The 18558-nt window shown below is 41.6% G+C and overlaps 1 long non-coding RNA gene across 1 annotated transcript; it reads right to left on the bottom strand.

Moving 5' to 3' along the window:
- Nucleotides 1–2929: 2929 nt before the first annotated feature.
- LOC111561975 lies at nucleotides 2930–18482 on the bottom strand. The gene is made up of 2 exons (XR_002745051.2): nucleotides 18419–18482; nucleotides 2930–3296 (listed from the first exon to the last, which is right to left on the bottom strand). It is a non-coding gene; the product is annotated as an uncharacterized LOC111561975 (long non-coding RNA).
- Nucleotides 18483–18558: the final 76 nt, after the last annotated feature.

Genomic DNA, 18558 nt, shown 5'->3' with positions numbered 1-18558 from the left:
TGTAGGAGAAACCCTTCCTCGCTTCTCTTTGATTTTTGCCAGATTTTTTACCCTGCAGGATTCAGAAGGTTTTACTCACTTTGGAAAAGGCAAAGGGCTGACCCCATGATTACTAGCTCTTCCATAGATGGCCGCTTTTTAGCCAAAGGGATGTTTGAGTCTGTGTTAGAACCATACCCTAATGGTTAGGGGACAGCTGAGGGGAGAGGGGGAGACTTGATTGAAAAACGCCAACAATGGTTTTGAATTTCTTGTGTGGCTGGCTTTATGATATTCTGAGAGCCGGGACAGACTTCTCCTTGGCAATTTTTTTTTTTTTTTTTTTTTAATTTTTGGGACAGAGAGAGAGAGAGAGAGAGAGAGCATGAACGGGGGAGGGGCAGAGAGAGAGGGAGACACAGAATCCGAAGCAGGCTCCAGGCTCTGAGCCATCAGCCCAGAGCCTGACGCGGGGCTCGAACTCACGGACCGCGAGATCATGACCTGGCTGAAGTCGGATGCTTAACCGACTGCGCCACCCAGGCGCCCCAACTCTCCTTGGCAATTTTTAAGGGGAAAGGATTACTGCTCATTTTCCTCTGTGTAATAAATATCGTAACTATCCAGCAAAACACAAGGCTTCATGGGCCACATACATACGGTTACTGATATGATTCCATTTCTTGCACCTGTGCATTAAAGCCACTGAAAAATAATAGAAAAATCCCAACGTGAAAAATGCATGCAAGGTGAAAAATAATGTTGAAGCAACCTTTTAACCCATGCAATGATAGCTTTGAGGAAAATCATCAAAAAATAAAATTTAAAAATGTAAATGATCTGTCTCTGCTGAGGCACATATCATAAAATTCTGTCATATTAGTGCAAGTTTCTTCTGAAGTGAGTTTGTTATTAATTTTATTTTTGATAATTCCTGTCACTGGATCAACAGTAGAACATTCTTGGTCCAAATTAAAACTAATTAAAAGTTATTTAGGGAACACAAGTGAATAACAATGTTTAACAGTTAGCACCTCTCAGAATAGAAACTCAAGCAGCTGACAAAATGGAAGCTGAGAAACATTCAGGGCTTTGACTCTTCTGGATCACAGCAGAAACTGGTTTGCTTATATAACCGATGTAAACCCGGGATCCAGCATGGTCTAGTGTTGGCACTGGTTCAGACCTGCAGAAAGATATACTTGAAAGCAATTGGAATCTTTCCGTTCTCTTGAGAAAATGCCAGAGGTAGGCGCGTGTTTTAAATATCCAGCAAACTCCTGAAAAATACTGTTTGTGCTTTTCTCTCAGTCTCTGACCAGCTCTCCCGCTTCGGTTTCCCCTCGTGCTCCAGAGACCCAGCCTGAGGCTTCTCTCCTGCCTCCCTCTTTTTCTCTGCCTCAACGCTTGGTCTGTCATTCAGCCCGGCCTCCCAGGCTTCTTTGGTTTTCCTTCCGGTTGCTATCACCCAGTATCTGTGTGAGGTGTATCCCAGACACTTTTCTTGGGTCTGTCCCAGAGACCATGAGAAGCCGGCTACAGAAGAATTTTGCCACCAGAGCGTTTCCTGAGTCAGTTAAGTGGTTAGTCAGGTGGGTAGACCCTGGAGCTGCAGGGGCCAAGGCCCTGCTTCAGTTCCTGTGAACTTTGCTTTGTCTTCTAGCTGCAACTCACACTTCTCCGTGACTCAGCCGTGTCATCATGTACCAGGCAACATATACTGTGAGAGGACGCTCAGATATTTTTTCTTCTTGTGCTTTATATATTTATAAGATATTTCACTTAAGCTTTCCTTTTATTTTTTAAGCTTTCATTTTACAAGCAGGATACACACACATCCGTATATTGTTTCTCTTTTTCTTTTTTTAGTTTCTTTCTTTATTTTGAGGTGGGGGGCCAGGAGAGAATCCCAAGCAGCTTCTGTGCTGTTAGTGCTGAGGTTTGAACTCATGAACCATGAGCTCATGACCCGAGCTGAAATCAAGAGTCAGACGCTTAAGTGACTGAGCTACCCAGATGCCTCTTTATATTTTTTTTTCCTTGAAGTCAAAGTGCAGTTGCTCTAGATGAAGCAAGGGTGGGGACCAAGAAGCACCACCCTAGGGCACGTGTCACCCTCCCACCTTCTCCCCTCCTTCCCTTCTCTTGTGGCCACCTCCGAGGGGCTTCTTGAGGCACAGTTTGGACTATTAAGAACCAGGCATAGTAGACTCATGTCCTGACCAGCTCTGCTACTTAGGACTTAAATGAGCTCGGCCACCATAACACGACACCCACATACCGGGTCTCTGTGAGTGAACTGGTAGACAGTGGGGTCTCAGCAAATGGTGATTTCCTCCCCACAGTCAGTCTCAAGGGAACAGAGGAGAGAGTAAGGGTGGATGATGGCAAATCCATGCCCGCGACTGGAAAAAAAGCACCAAGATGGGGTGAGCCCATGGTGAGTGGGCCACCATCTGGATGGTATGTCCAAAGAAGCAATTATGTAATCCAATGATCACAGACCCAGTACAGCTGTAGGAAAGTATCAGCCTGTCTGCATGGCACTGAGCTGGGCTGGAAAAAAAAAAAAAAAGAGAGAGAGAATTAAAAGAAACTGATTATTTCAGACAGACTGAGACAACAACAGAGGTAGCTCAGTGGGTATGAACTGGATAAAATCTCAGAGCCTGAAAGGGCGCCTGGGTGGCTCATCGGTTGAGTGTCCGACTCCTGACTTCAGCTCAGGTTATGATCCCAGGGTCGTGGGATCAAGCCCTGTGTTGGGCTCTATGCTGAGTTTAGCATTCTCTCTCTCTCTCTCTCTCCTTCTGTCCCTTTCTCCCACTTGTGCTCTCTCTTTAAAATAAAATAAAATAAAATAAAATAAAATAAAATAAAATAAAACAAAACAAAACAAAATTAAATTAAATTAAAAAGTTTAAAAAAAATCTCAGAGCCTGAAGAAGTCTAGATTTTCAAATGAATTTCATTTGGCTCTTGAGCTGTCCAGTACGGAGTCCTTGGAAATGTAAACCCTGTAACATGGAAAAGCAGACTTGGGGCTGAGAACTGACCCCTCTTTCTTGACACTTCTGAGGGAATACCAGGGCTCCAGGGGCCCCCGAGAATGCATCCGAGCAGCCTGTCTCCCAGGAAAGAGCCTGCTGGGCCGGCATGCAGGGCATTTTTGGGTGGACAGTGCCCTGCCAGAGCCCAGGGACAACAGGTTACGCTCCAGCCCACATAGCCTCCACCCGGTGGGCCTCTGGTGCTCCGCTGTCTCTTCAATAACCGGCTGTCGCCACCTGCTGGCCACTGGAATAAGGCGCTCAGAGCTGGAAAAGAGAGGATTTGTTTGGCTAAGGGGTGGCCAGGCTACTGAGAGCTGCACCAAACTAGAGACACAGACTGAGTGTTTTCCCCAAAGAGACCTTGGGAGGATCCATTACTATTTCATTAAGTTACACAAGAAGGTGGACTTTTATAAAAGTGATAACCTCATTCATGCATTATTTAGTCAATTACAAACACTTTTATATATGCACTGGGGATGATTGGTAATCACACCTCATTCTACCCCAGCATGACATTATCCAGTGCGATCTTCTACCCTATTCATTGAATTAGCCTTTACATTCATTCATTCATTCATTCACTCATGAACCCTTATTGACTGAATGCCTAGTCTAATGGCAGCCTCTGCGCCAGAAGCTGAGGAGACAGCCATGAGCAAAAACAGGTACTGTCTCCCCACCCACTGGTCTGCCGTCTAGCAGAAGAGGCAGACATTAATCACATAATCACACAAATAAGTGTAACGGTACGGGAGAGGCGTAGTAGAAAAATGTAACTGTGACGAAGGGTGGCCTAAATGACTTGATCGATCCTAAAATGGAAATCTGGGCTATTTGATATGCATTAAAATTATGTAAAATGTTCCATTCTTAGACCCAGCACTTCCAATTTCAGGAGCTCATCCTAAGGCAATAATCAGAAAAATAGGACTGATGTTTCCCTGCATGACTGTTTGTAAAGATGAAAAGGTGAAAATAAAAAAGGAAACCATCCAAAGGGCCAATGATAAGGGGTTGGTTAAACAAATTATGGCACCGTCAAAAACCAGAATGTCCCAGAGCCGTTAAAAATGCCAATGTAGGGACACCTGGGTGGCTCAGTCTGTTAAGCGACCTCCTCTTGATTTCGGCTCAGGTCAGGATCTCAGTCATCAGGCTCTGTGCTGGGCATGAAGCCTGCTTAAGATTCTCTCTCCCTATGTTCCCCAGACCTACTCATGTGCATGTACTCTCTCTCTCTCTAAAAAAAATGAAAATGTACAGCTACACTATTTGACTAGGAACATATTTACTATATATGTTGGAAGTTATAGAAAAGTATGTATAGTAAATCCCATTTTTGAAAACGTTTTATGGGTGTTTTTTTTCCAGCTCCCTACTACATAATCAATTTATTTATTTGATTGTTACTGTTGGATCATTATGATCATCATGCAAATATGCTGTTACTTTTCCCAACCAAAAAAAGAAAAAAAAAAGGCACACAATTTCTGTTGGCCCTATCTCCCCACCACCTCATTTCTCTGTCACCCTTTGCAATAAAGCCACTCCGATTCCTCCCCTTGTAAACCTACTCTAGCCAGGTTTGGTACGCGTCAAGGTCACCAGCGGCCTCCATATTGCTAAACCCATAGACATTCCCGTCCGCCTGTCATGGACTCCATCAGCAGCATTTAACACAGAGGTCACTCCTTCCTCCTTGTAGAGTTCTGCCTCTGGCGTCCAGAACCCCATCCCTGGGGTCTCCCGTCTCACTGCTTCTGCCTTCTCAGGCTTGTCTGCGTTCCTCCTCTTCCCAGATTATTAATGTTAGCTCTCTTCTCTTTCCTGCCCATCCTCACTCCTTTGACGGTATCCAGCCACGGCTGTACACACCATCTGCCTTAGCCTAGACCTCTCCCCTAAACGGCTAGCTCCTAAATCCAACTGTCTACTCAGGTTTCTCGAGGACCTGTCAAACTCAGCATGTCCGTAGCAGAACTCACGACCCTCCTCCCCATTTAACCAGCTCCAGCCATAGCCTTCCTTCATCCACTTGTTGGCACCTTAGCACCTAAATCCTTCCTAATCTCAAGCCACACCCCTGCAAATCGTCTGCAACTATCATCCTCTCTTCCCTTTGCATCCAGATCCACTCCTTCAGGAAATCTGTTAGCCTTGTATCAAAACGTGTTTCCCAAATCCAGCGACTTCTCATCACCCTCACTGTAACCACTGTGGTCCTGTCTGCCACCACCTCCCACCTGGGTTACTGCAGTAGCACCTCACTTGTTTCCCCTACAGTCTCCTGCCACCCCAGGAGCCAGAGTTGTCCTTTAACGTATGTCACATGACATCACTCCTGGTCAAAACCCTGCAGAGGCTCCCCATCTTGCAAAGAGCAGACATCTAAAAGACCTGCTGGGTCCCTTCTTCCCCGGCTGCTCTCGGACATCATCTCTTAGCCATCTCCCTGTCGCTCACTCTGCTCCAGCCTGGCTGGCTTCCTTGCTAAGTCGTGAGCACACCAGGTCCACTCCCCTTCGGGACTTTTATTGCTGTTCACCCCACAGATATCTGCACCCCCTTCAAGTCTTTGCTCAAATGCCTCACCCTTGCTGAAGCCTGCCATGTTTGCAGGCAATCCCCTCTCCAGCCATCCTAGTTCCCCTCACCCTGCTCTACCTTTCTCTTTTTTAATTTATTATTTTATTTGTTTTAGAGAGAGCGAAAGAGAGAGCACTCCAGCAGGGGGAGAGGGGCAGGGGAAAAGAGAGAGAATCTTAAGCAGGCTCGACACTCAGCATGGAGCCCAACTCAGGGCTTGATCCCATGACCCTGGGATCATGATCGAAGCTGAAATCAAGAGTCAGATGTTCAACCAACTGAGTCACCCAGGCGCCCCTACCTTTCTTTTTTCCATAGCATTTTCACAATAAGATACTACAAATTTTATTTTTTAATTATATACATATATGTTTTATTGTTCATTTTCACTAACTCTAATTCATTTTCCCCGAGGAACAGAAATCTTTGTTTCATTTACTGATGTATCTCAAATACTTAAAACTGTGCTTTGTACAAAGCAATGCCCAAGAAAAAAAATTTTTTTTAAATTATTTTTATAAAGTAATCCCTCCACCCAATGTGGAACTTGAACTCATGATTCTGAGGTCAAGAGTGCACAATATACCAACGGAACCAGCCAGGTGCCCCAGAAAAAAAATTTTAATAAATGAATTTCACAAAGTATATGTATGTCAAATCATCACATCGTATATTTTATTTGTCCATTGTACCTCAATAAAGCTGAACAAAAGATTACTATTCTCCTGAAAGTAGTATTTCCTTAACCGTAGTTAATCCATGAAAGCCTAAAAATTAAAGAAGCTCTTGACTTTAAGTGACATGAAGCAAGGATTTGGGATAGTGAAAAATGAATGGATAAATAAATGAAGGCATGCGTGCAAAGATAAACATAAAAATTAACCCACAAACCATGAAAATTTCTAGGTAAAGGAATAACAAGGCAAACATTTTTCTTTTTGTTCATCTGGCTTTAATTTTCCATAATAAATGTGAATGACTTAAATAAACACCTTGAGAAAATAGGCTGACTACTGGGGATAATCGCAGTTTTAATAATTTTCTTCTTTTAGTCTACAGTTTCAACTGTTCATCTATAGACAAGAGTTGGTAAGATGATAGAAATGCGGGAAAGGCACCCATTTACATGACCGTGAAGCCACTGGGGAAGCCCCTGCCCAGACAGTGGGAGAAACTCTGTCTTGATTTGAGGTCCCCCCAAAAGCAGACCCTATAAGGGGTTTATTTGAGAGGTGCGGCATGAACACAGTGAGGCAGAGAGGAGAAGGAAGCCAATGAAGGAAGGGCTGTCAAGCCGTTTCTACCACAGGCAGGAACTCAATCCCATGGATGAACTCTGAGTCACAGCATAGAGCGTGCCTCAGTTACCCCATCTGAAGAGTGAGGAAGCTGGGGTATTTCTCCACCTACGGCAGCTGAGGGCTGTTTCTGGGGCCATTAACTCTCTTGTACTTCTAGCCTGTCCCATGCATTCCTATAGCCAGAAAACAAATCGCTCAGGCAGGTGTGGGCAGTAGGCAGAGTTTTCGGAGTAGAGGTGAGAGACGACGGGATATGGGGCAGGGGAGGGGGCCCTGAGAGGGTCTGCTACGGTTCCTTGATTAGACCCTGATTTTGCTCTCCGGGAGGAGCTCCCTCGTCTACTGTTCTCTGTGGCCCCTCGCTATGCCCCTGCGAGGTTCTCACCTGTCCATTCACCTCCACGGCCACATCTGAAGTGGGCAGTGGGGAGAGTGCCCTCCTTGGGAGCCTGTGCAGATATTGTAGCCTGCTTTCTGTCAGTGCATGTTCCAGCACCCAAGGACTATTTTAAGGCTTGCACCACCTAAGTTTTTGTAGTCTGAGTTCAAAAACTCTTTGGTAATACAATTCCTTCCAACTTAGTAAGCTTCTGAAATACAGCAAAACCTTGGATTGTGGGTAACTTGTTCTGCGAAGGTTCCGCAAGACAAGCAAACATTTCTAACAAATTTTAACTTGACAAACAAGCCTTGTCTTGCAATACGAGTAGTAGGTGATGCTGAATGTCACATGATCACACTGAGCCAATGGTTCTTCTCTCTCCCTCCCTCTCTCTCTACGGGATTGTGGGTGATTGCCTCCCATGCTCCCGTGGTGTTTGGCAGAAATCAGTGATTTTTCAGAACACTGGAAGGTGCCCACAACTGGCACTAGTCTATTTTTTTTTTGTCACTTCCAAGCACCTATGGACAGTCCTTTGCTTTTCCAGACAAGAGGAAGCTTAGGAATGCTTTGCTTCATTCTAGGTCAGGCTGCCTGCGGATATAGACCCTTTCCTCTGCTGCCTTACTACCAGTTACATTAAATACAGTATATAGCAAGTACAGTTTATTAATACTGTACTATAGTCAACATCTGTGTGAGCATGTACAATGACCCCTATGCAGACAAAGATTCCATTGAGCCAACGGATGGCAGTGATTCCATTATGGTGAAAGTCATCCTACACAATAATCTTCCTCTCTCTTGTCTCCCTCACACCAACCATGAAGGTTTTCAAGGGTAAGTGAAAGTTAATTTATTTTTCTTTATATTTTGTATTTTTAAATTATTTTGTATTATATCACAGTATTGTAACCATTTATATAAGAATATTTTTGGGTTGTGTAACCAATCATCTGAGTTTCCATGATTTCTTAGAGGGAAATCCACTTTGATATACACGTGCTTTGGATTACAAGTGTGTTTTTGGAATTAATTATGCTCGCAAACCAATGTTTTGCTACTTGTTTGCAGTCATTTTTTATGTGCTAGTATGCGCACATAGGGTTCTTTACTAGATTTAACTCTCAAACCTGATTTACTTCTCTGCATCCCAAACCCCATATCTCTCTCCTTCAACTTAATGGCAATCCTCTTGAAGCTATCTGGAAAAGAAGAGTCCTGAGTGTGAAGAAAACATCCTTTAATGGCAGTGGTGAAACTGTTTAATAAGAAGTCTTTATGAGCTTTTGTTGCTCAAGGCCTTTTTTCTATGTTATCACTTATATTTGGGGGTTCAAAGCAGAAGGCTCCAAATTTCTGGACTCGTTCTATTTCCTTTCACTTGTCCTCTTGAAACAGCCAATTCTTTCCCAAGCTTGACTCTTATACTGACACACTAAGCAAGGCAAATAACTGATGTGGGCTATCTTTGGGTTTTCTAAGCTCTTTTACAGCCACAGGCTCAGTAGACATTTTGCTCACCAAGTAATTGAGGGCAACAGTTTTATTAAATAATTCGCTATTTTATAATATGGGTTTTCATCTTTTCAGCCTCCAATACCAATCTTCTTGCTTTCCTCTGCAGTGCTATATATTTTAGGGTTTATTCTTAACCACAAGACCTCAATGGAGGGGAGTAAATTTTGCATTAATACTAATAACGCTAGCTGCTGTATAAATAAACCCAAGAATTTCAATGGCTTAACTCAATGAAAGTTTTGTTCTTACTCATGAAATAGAGCCGAGTGATGACCAGGTCAATGGGGTACCCTCCTCCATGAAGTCACTCAAGGATGCAGGATGTCAAAAGTAAAGTCACCTCCAACATGTGGTTTCCAAGGGGGTCATGTCCATTCTGGCTAGTCAAAAGACTAAAGAGCGTGAGGTTTGAAGATGGCAGAACAGGAGGAGCCTGAGCTCACCTCATCCCATGGATATAACTAGATGACACCCACATCAGTGTAAATAAATTGGAAAGTGACCTGAAGACTGGCAGAACAGACTCCACGGCTAAATGTAGAGAGGAGGCTGCATCGAAGAGGATAGGAAGGGCAGAGATGTGTTGAGAGCCAAAGGGACCCTTGGGAGTACCCACAGGAGGTAAAGATGCTGCTGGTGTGGAGAGAGGAGAGAAACAGACGCTCACACCAGGGACCTCAGGCAAGGAACGGGGAAGACGAATCCTCATAACATTTGGCTTCGAAGGCCAAAGGGGACTGGCTTCATGAGTTTTTTACAGTCAGTGGGACTTAACACCTGGAACTTTGGGCCAAGCCAAGAGAGGGCTTGGCTCTGGCAGAGCCAGGAAAGTGATAGGAAACTGAGTCTCCACCCTCAAAGAGGCAACAAAACCAACAGCCCTGAGGAGACACAGTACAGGAGCAGCAGTTTGAAAATGCCTGGGGTACACAGAAAGGAGATTTGTTTGTAATCTCATAGCATGTGCTGGAGGGGCAGGAAACTTAGGGAGACTTCTCCAAGAACAAAAGAGTTGATGGGCACCATCCCCCCCCCCGCCCCCCAGCCTAGATACACAGACTCCTGTGGGAACCAGTGCAGTGCCAACACTTTCCACCTAGCTTGCTAATGACACGCCCCTGCACCCCACACTTTCCCAAAGACCTGCCCCTCCACCCCAGCGGGGCACTTTTCCCAGGCAGTTGCAGCTCCCCTCACAAGGGGATCAGGCAAACCTTTTGGCACTGCATGCCCTGCCCCGAGTTCTCCTGGGGACCTGCATCCTCCAGCATGGCCACAGCCCATGCAAAGTGGTGCCACAAGCCTGAAAGTGAGCAAGCAGCCACACCAGGGGCTGGCTCCACTGCAAAGGGACTCCTGCCCTTGGCAGAGGGGAAGATAACTACACACACCAGTCATACTGTGGCCCCGGCTGTGGGCAGACCATTGCTCTGACTGCAGGCCTGGTCCACCAACAGAAGCTTCTCAGGGGACAACACAGGGAGAGTTCCCTGCAGTTTGGTGCTACTGCATCTCTGGAAAACAGCTGGTCTGGCAGCTCAAGCCCAAGGTGGCCCCAGACTGACCCACTAGCAATATAGGGACCAAACCCTACCCACAATAGGCAAAGAGCCAATGCAGATGATTGGACTAAAGGCAAATACAGCTCAACCACAACAGGAGGGTGCACACAGCACATATGGGAGAAGCCCCTGAAGTGCCAGGTTCTGGTGAAGAGGGGACACTGCACTGCAGGGCACTGCAAGACCTCTTCTTCATAAGGCCATACTTTCAAGAGCAGGAGACGCAGGTGACTTTCCTAACACACAGAAATAGATACAGAGAGTTAGACAAAATGAGGAAACAAAAGAATATGTCCCAAATGAAAGAACAGGCCGGAACACAGCAAAAGAGCTAAATGGAATGGAGATAAGTACTATTCTTGACAGATAATTTTTTTAAAAAGATTTTATTTTTGAATAATCTCTTCCCCCAACATGGGGCTCGAACAAGAGTATCAAGACTATCAAGAATAACATGCTCTTCTGACTGAGCCAGCTAGGCGACCCAGACAGATACTTTAAATTAATGGTCATAAAGACACTCACTGGATTTGGAAAAAGAGTGGAGGACTCAGACCCTCAACAAAGAGAAATAAAACATAAAGAAGAACCTATCAGAGATGAATGACTCAATACCTGAAGTTAAAAATACACTAGAGGGAAAAGCAGACTAGAGGAAGCAGGAGAATGCCCCAACAACCTGGAGAACAGAGTAATGGAAAGCAATCAAGCTGAACAGGAGAGAGAAAAATGAATAATAAAAATAAAAATAGATTTAGGGAACTCAGTTACACCATCAAGTGTAATAACATTCACTTACAGGGATCCCAGAAAGAGAAAAGAGAGAAAGGGGGGCAGAAAATTCATTTGAAGAAATAATAGCTGAAATCCTCCCACATCTGGGGAAGGAAACAGAAATCCAAAGCCGGGAAGCACAGAGAGCCCCCAACAAAATCACTCCAAGGAGATCCACACCAAAACAAATAGTAATTAAAATGGCAAAAAGTACGAATAAAGAGAGAATTTTAAATGAAGTAAAAGAAAAGAAAACAGTTATATAAGGGAAAACCCAATAATGCTATTGGCTGATTTTTCAGCAGAAATTTTGCAGGCCAGAAGGGAGTGGCATGATATACTCAAAATGCTAAAACAGAACAAAAACAAAAACAAAAACACCACCAAAACACAGAAACAAACAAAACCCCTGCAGCCAAGACTACTCTATCCTTGCAAGGCTATCATTCAGAATAGAGGTAGAGGTCAAGAGTTTCCCAGATAAACAAAAGTTAAAGGAATTCATCACATCAACAAGAAAAAGGACAGGGATGGCTGGCTGGCTTAGTTGGTACAGCATGTGACTCTTGATCTCGGGTCATAAGTTCAACCCCATGTTGGGTGTAGAGATTACTTAAAAATGAAATCTTAAAAAAGAAGAAAAAAGAAAAAAGAAAAAAAAAACAAGAGAAATGATTAAAACAATATGATATACCAGCCCTACAAGAAATGTTAAAGAAGACTCTGTGAGTATAAAGGAAAGACCATAAGCAGGATTAAGAAACGTAGGAAACACAAAAATAGTAAAATTAATTATATCTATAAAAATCAGTCAAGGGGCGCCTGGGTGGCGCAGTCGGTTAAGCGTCCGACTTCAGCCAGGTCATGATCTCGCGGTCCGTGAGTTCGAGCCCCGCGTCAGGCTCTGGGCTGATGGCTCAGAGCCTGGAGCCTGTTTCCGATTCTGTGTCTCCCTCTCTCTCTGCCCCTCCCCCGTTCATGCTCTGTCTCTCTCTGTCCCAAAAATAAATAAAAAACGTCGAAAAAAAATAAAAAAAAAAATCAGTCAAGAGATTAACAAAATAAAAGGATATAAAGTATGACACCATATACCTAAAACATGGTGGGGGGAAAGAGTAAAAACTTAGTGCTTTTAGAATGGGTTCAAACGTAAGCAACCATCAACTTAATGTAGACTGCTACAGGCATAAGATGTTATATATAAACCAAATGGTAACAAAAAGTAAACCAGTAATAGATATGCAAAAAATAAAGATAAAGGAAACCAAGTGTATTGCTAGTAAAAGCCTACAAACCATGAGAGAAAAGAGCAAAAGAAGAAAAGAACAGAGATCTATAAAAACAATCATAAAACAAGTAACACAATGGCATTAAGTACATACCTATCAATAATTACTTTGAATGTAAATGGACTAAATGCTCCAATCAAAAGACACAGGAAAGGATAAAAAAAGCAAGACCCATCTATATGCTGCCTAAAAGAGACTTATTTCAGACCTAAAGATATATACAGGTTGCAAGTGAAGGGATAGGCAAGCATTTATCATATAAATAGGAGTGAAAAGGAAGCTGGGGTAGCAGTACTTATATGGACAAAATAGACTTTAAAACAAAGACCATAACAAGGGACATAATCATAAAAGGAACAATCCATTAAGAATATATAACAATTGTAAATACTTATGCACCCAACATAGGAATGCCCATATACATAAAGTAGTTAAAAACAAACATAAAGGAAGTAATTGACAGTAATACGATAATAGTACAGGAGTTTAATACTCCACTTACATCAATGGATAGATCATCCAGACAGAAAATTGATTAAAAACAACAACAACAACCACACAGTAGCTTTGAACCGGATGGATTTAACTGATATTTCAGAACATTCCATCTTAAAACATCTTAAAACATCTTAAAACATTCTTTTCAAGGGTACATGGAATAGTCTACAGAATAGATCAGATCTTAGGCCACAATACCAATGTCAACAAATTCAGAAAGACTGAAATCATACCATGCATCTTTTCTGACCACAACACTATGAAATTAGAAATCAACTATAAGAAAAAATCTGCAAAGAACACAAATATATGGAGGTTAAATAACATGCTACTAAACAATAAATGGGTCAATCAAGAAACAAAAGAAGAAATCAAAGAATATGTGGAGACAAATAAAAATGAAAACATAACAGTTCAAAATCTTTGGGATGCAGTAAAAGCTGTTCTAAGAGGAAAATTTACAGCAATACAAACCTACCTCAAGAACCAAGAAAAATCTCAAATAAACAATGTAACCTTATACCTAAAAGAGCTAGAGAAAGAAGAACAAACAAAACCCCAAACCACTAGAAGGAAGAAAATAATAAAGATTAGAGCAGAAATAAATGAAATAGAAATGGAGAAGAAGAAAAACAAGGAGGAGGAAGAGGAGGAGGAGGGAGAGGAGGAGAAAAGTAAGAAAAGACTGATGAAACCAGGAGTAGATTCTTTGAAAAGATCAACAATGGCACAAAAACAGACACATAGACCAATGGAATAGAATAGAAACCCCAGAACTAGACCCACAAACGTATGGCCAACTCATCTTTGACAAAGCAGGAAAGAACATCCAATGGAAAAAAGACAGCCTCTTTAACAAATGGTGCTGGGAGAACTGGACAGCAACATGCAGAAGGTTGAAACTAGACCACTTTCTCACACCATTCACAAAAATAAACTCAAAATGGATAAAGGACCTAAATGTGAGACAGGAAACCATCAAAACCTTAGAGGAGAAAGCAGGAAAAGACCTCTCTGACCTCAGCCGTAGCCATCTCTTACTCGACACATCCCCAAAGGCAAGGGAATTAAAAGCAAAAGTGAATTACTGGGACCTTATGAAGATAAAAAGCTTCTGCACAGCAAAGGAAACAACCAACAAAACTAAAAGGCAACCAACGGAATGGGAAAAGATATTTGCAAATGACATATCGGACAAAGGGCTAGTATCCAAAATCTATAAAGAGCTCACCAAACTCCACACCCGAAAAACAAATAACCCAGTGAAGAAATGGGCAGAAAACATGAATAGACACTTCTCTAAAGAAGACATCCGGATGGCCAACAGGCACATGAAAAGATGTTCAGCGTCGCTCCTTATCAGGGAAATACAAATCAAAACCACACTCAGGTACCACCTCACGCCAGTCAGAGTGGCCAAAATGAACAAATCAGGAGACTATAGATGCTGGAGAGGATGTGGAGAAACGGGAACCCTCTTGCACTGTTGGTGGGAATGCAAATTGGTGCAGCCGCTCTGGAAAGCAGTGTGGAGGTTCCTCAGAAAATTAAAAATAGACCTACCCTATGACCCAGCAATAGCACTGCTAGGAATTTATCCAAGGGATACAGGAGGACTGATGCATAGGGCCACCTGTACCCCAATGTTCATAGCAGCACTCTCAACAATAGCCAAATTATGGAAAGAGCCTAAATGTCCAACAACTGATGAATGGATAAAGAAATTGTGGTTTATATACACAATGGAGTACTACGTGGCAATGAGAAAAAATGAAATATGGCCTTTTGTAGCAAAGTGGATGGAACTGGAGAGTGTGATGCTAAGTGAAATAAGCCATACAGAGAAAGACAGATACCATATGGTTTCACTCTTATGTGGATCCTGAGAAACTTAACAAGAACCCATGGGGGAGGGGAAGGAAAAAAAAAAAAAAGAGGTTAGAGTGGGAGAGAGCCAAAGCATAACAGACTGTTAAAAACTGAGAACAAACTGAGGGTTGATGGGGGGTGGGAGGGAGGAGAGGGTGGGTGATGGGTATTGAGGAGGGCACCTTTGGGGATGAGCACTGGGTGTTGTATGGAAACCAATTTGTCAATAAATTTCATATAAAAAATAAAAGAAAGAAAGAAAGAAAGAAAGAAAGAAAGAAAGAAAGAAGAAAAGATCAACAAAATTGATAAACCTGTAGACAGATTCATAAGAAAGAAAGAAAGAAAGAAAGAAAGAAAGAAAGAAAGAAAGAAAGAAAGAAAGACTAGCTAGCTCAAATAAAATCAGAAATGAAAGAAAAATAATAACTGACACCACAGACATACAAAGGATTATGAGAAAATATTATGAAAAATTACATGCCAACAAATTGGACAACCTAGAAGACCTAAAAGAAATGGATAAGTTCCTAGAAACATATAACCTGCCAAAACTGAATCAGGAAGAACTAGAAAATTTGAACAGACCAATTACTAGCAATGAAATAGAATCCATATTCAAAACATTTCCAAGAAACAAAAGTCTAGGACCACAAGGCTTCACAGGTGAATTCTAACAAACACTTAAAAAGTTAATTCCTATTTTTCTCAAACTACTCCAAAAAATAGAAGAGAAAGGAAAGTTTCCAAAGTCATTCCAGGAGGCCAGCAGCACCCTGATAAATACACTGCAAAAAAAGAGAACTATAGGCCAGTATCACTGATGAACATAGATTAAAATACAAAATATTAGCAAATTGAATCTAACCATACATTAAAAAAATCATTCACTACAATCAAGTGGGATTTATTCCCAGCATATAAGTGTGGTTCAATGTTTGCAAATCAACCAATGTGATTCATCACATCAACAAGAGAAAGGATAGGGGGGCCTGGCTGGCTCAGTTGGTAGAAAATGTGACTCTTAATCTCGGGTCATAAATTAAAGCCCCATGTTGGATGTAGAGATTACTTAAAAATCAAATCTTAAAAGAAAAATAAACACAAGACAAAGGATTAAAATGATATATCATTTCAATAGATCCAGAAAAAGCATTTGACAAAGTACAATATCCATTCCTAATAAAATCCCTTAACAGAGTAGGTTTAGAGGGAACATACTTCAACATAATAAAGGCCATTTATAAAAAAACCCACAGTTAACATCAAACTCAATGGCGAAAAGCTGAGAGCTTTTCTCCTAAGAACAGGAAAAAGACAAGGATATCTACTCTCACCACTTTTATTCAACATTGTACCAGAAGTCCTAGCCACAGCAATCAGATAAGAAAAAGGAATAAAAGGCATCCAAATTGATAAGGAAGAGGTAAAACTTTCTCTATTTGCAGACGGCATGATATTATCTAAGGACTGAAAAACTACTAGAACTGATAAAGGAATTCAGTAAGGTCACAGGATACAAAATCAACATACAGAAATCTGTTGATTTCCATACACTGATAATAAAAGAGCAGAAAGAAAAAATAAGAAAACAATCTCATTTACAATTGCACCAAAACTAATAAAATATCTAGGAATAAAATTAACCGAGGAGGTGAAAGATCTGTACTCCGAAAACTATAAAACATTGATGAAAGAAATTGAAGTTGACACAAACAAATGGAAAGATATCCCATGCTCATGGATTAGAAGAACAACATGTTAAAATGTCCATACTTGCCAAAAGTCATCTACCAAGTCAATGCAACCCCAATCAAAATACCAACAGCATTGTTCACAGAATTAGAATAATACTAAAATTTGTATGGAACCACAAAAGACCCCAAATAGCCGAAGCAATCTTGAAAAAGAAGAACAAAACTGTAGGTATCACAATCCCAAGTATCAAGATACACTACAAAGCTACAATAATCAAAACAGTATGGTACTGGCACAAAAGGAGACACATACAACAATAGAACAGAACAGAGAGCAGTAAACCCATGGTTATATGATCAATTAATCTTCAATGAAGGAGGCAGGAATATGCAATGGGGAAAGAAATCTCTTCAAAAAATGGTGTTGGAAAAACTGGACAGCTCCATGCAAAAGAATGAAACTGGACCACTTTCTTACACCATACACAAAAATAAACTCAAAATGGATTAAAGACCTAAATAGGAGACTTGAAACCACAAAAATCCTACAAGAGAGCACAAGCAGTAATTTCTCTGACATCAGCCACAGCAACATTCTTCTAGATATATCTCCTGAGGCAAGGGAAACAAAAGCAAAAATAAACTATTGGAACTACATCAAAGTAAAAAGTTTCTGCACAGTAAAGGAAACTATCAGCAAAGCTAAAAGACAAGCCAATAAATGGGAGAAAATATCTGCAAATGACATATCCAATAAAGAGCATCTAGAATATATAAAGAATTTATACAACTCAACACCAAGAAAACAGATAATCTAACCAAAAAATGGGCAGAAGACATGAACAGACATTTCTCCAAAGAAGTCATCCAGATGGCCAACACACACATGAAAAGATGCTCAACATCACTCATCATCAGGGAAATGCAAATCAAAACCACAATGAGATATCGCCTCACACCTGTCAGAATGGCTAAAATCAAAAACACTGAAAAGCAAGAGTTGGCGAGGATGTGGAGAAAAAGGAACCCTCTTGCTCTGTCAGTGGGAATGCAAACCGATGCAGCTACTGTGGAAAAGACGTGGAGGTTCCTCAAAAAGTTAAAAACAGAACTACCCTACAATCCAGTAACTCCACAAAAACACCAATTCAAAAAGATGTATGCACCCCTGTGTTAATCACAGCATTATTTACAATGGCCAAATTATGGAAGCAGCCCAAGTGTCCATCAATTGATGAATGGGTAAAGAATATGTGGTATATTTAAACAATGGAATATTACTCAGTCAGATAAAAAAAAAAAGACTGAGATCTTGCCATTTGCAACAAAATGGATGGATCTAGAGGGCATAATACTAAGTGAAATAAGCTAGCCAAAGAAAGACAAATACCATATGAGTTCACTTATATGTGGAATTAAACAAGCAAAACAAAGCATCTGGCTGGCTCAGTCAGAAAAGCATGTGACTCTTGATCTTGGGGTCATGGGTTTGAGCCCCATGTTGGTGTTGGATTACTTAACTAAATAAATAAACTTAGGGGCTCCTCAGTAGCTCAGTCAGTTGAGCGTCCAACTTGATCTTACCTCAGGTCTTGATCTTGGGGTCATGAGTTCAAGCCCCAAGTTGGGCTCACACTGGACCTGGAGCCTACCTAAAAAAAAACCAAAACAAAAAACCCCAGAAACACATGGCTCCTTCTAGAGACAAGAATTCGGTAGAAGGATGTCTTTTCTGGCTAGGCAGTCACAATGTTATACTCCGGAAAGGAGAGAACCAATTTTTTAGTGGATAGAGAGCTGACCTCCCACAAATTAAACAGAAAAAAATATATATAAATAATGTGAATTTGCAGCTATCTCCTGTACCTTCCAAGCCTTTTCCCTAATGATTTGTTTTGACTCACCAGAATGGGTGGATGTGTCAGGATACTGTCCTTGGACTTGAGACGAGGGACCTTCCTCACCTGATTCTATCTGGGAAAAAGGAAAGGAGCAGGCAGGGTCTCCTTTTAAATAACTGCTTCCTTCCTGTTTTGGTAAAAAT

This window comes from Felis catus, chromosome C1 (genome assembly GCF_018350175.1).
Source record: "Felis catus isolate Fca126 chromosome C1, F.catus_Fca126_mat1.0, whole genome shotgun sequence".
In the NCBI taxonomy this organism is placed as follows: Eukaryota; Metazoa; Chordata; class Mammalia; order Carnivora; family Felidae; genus Felis; species Felis catus.
The sequence above is the reverse complement of the archived record's forward strand: the minus strand, read 5'-3'. Positions and strand labels throughout refer to the sequence as shown.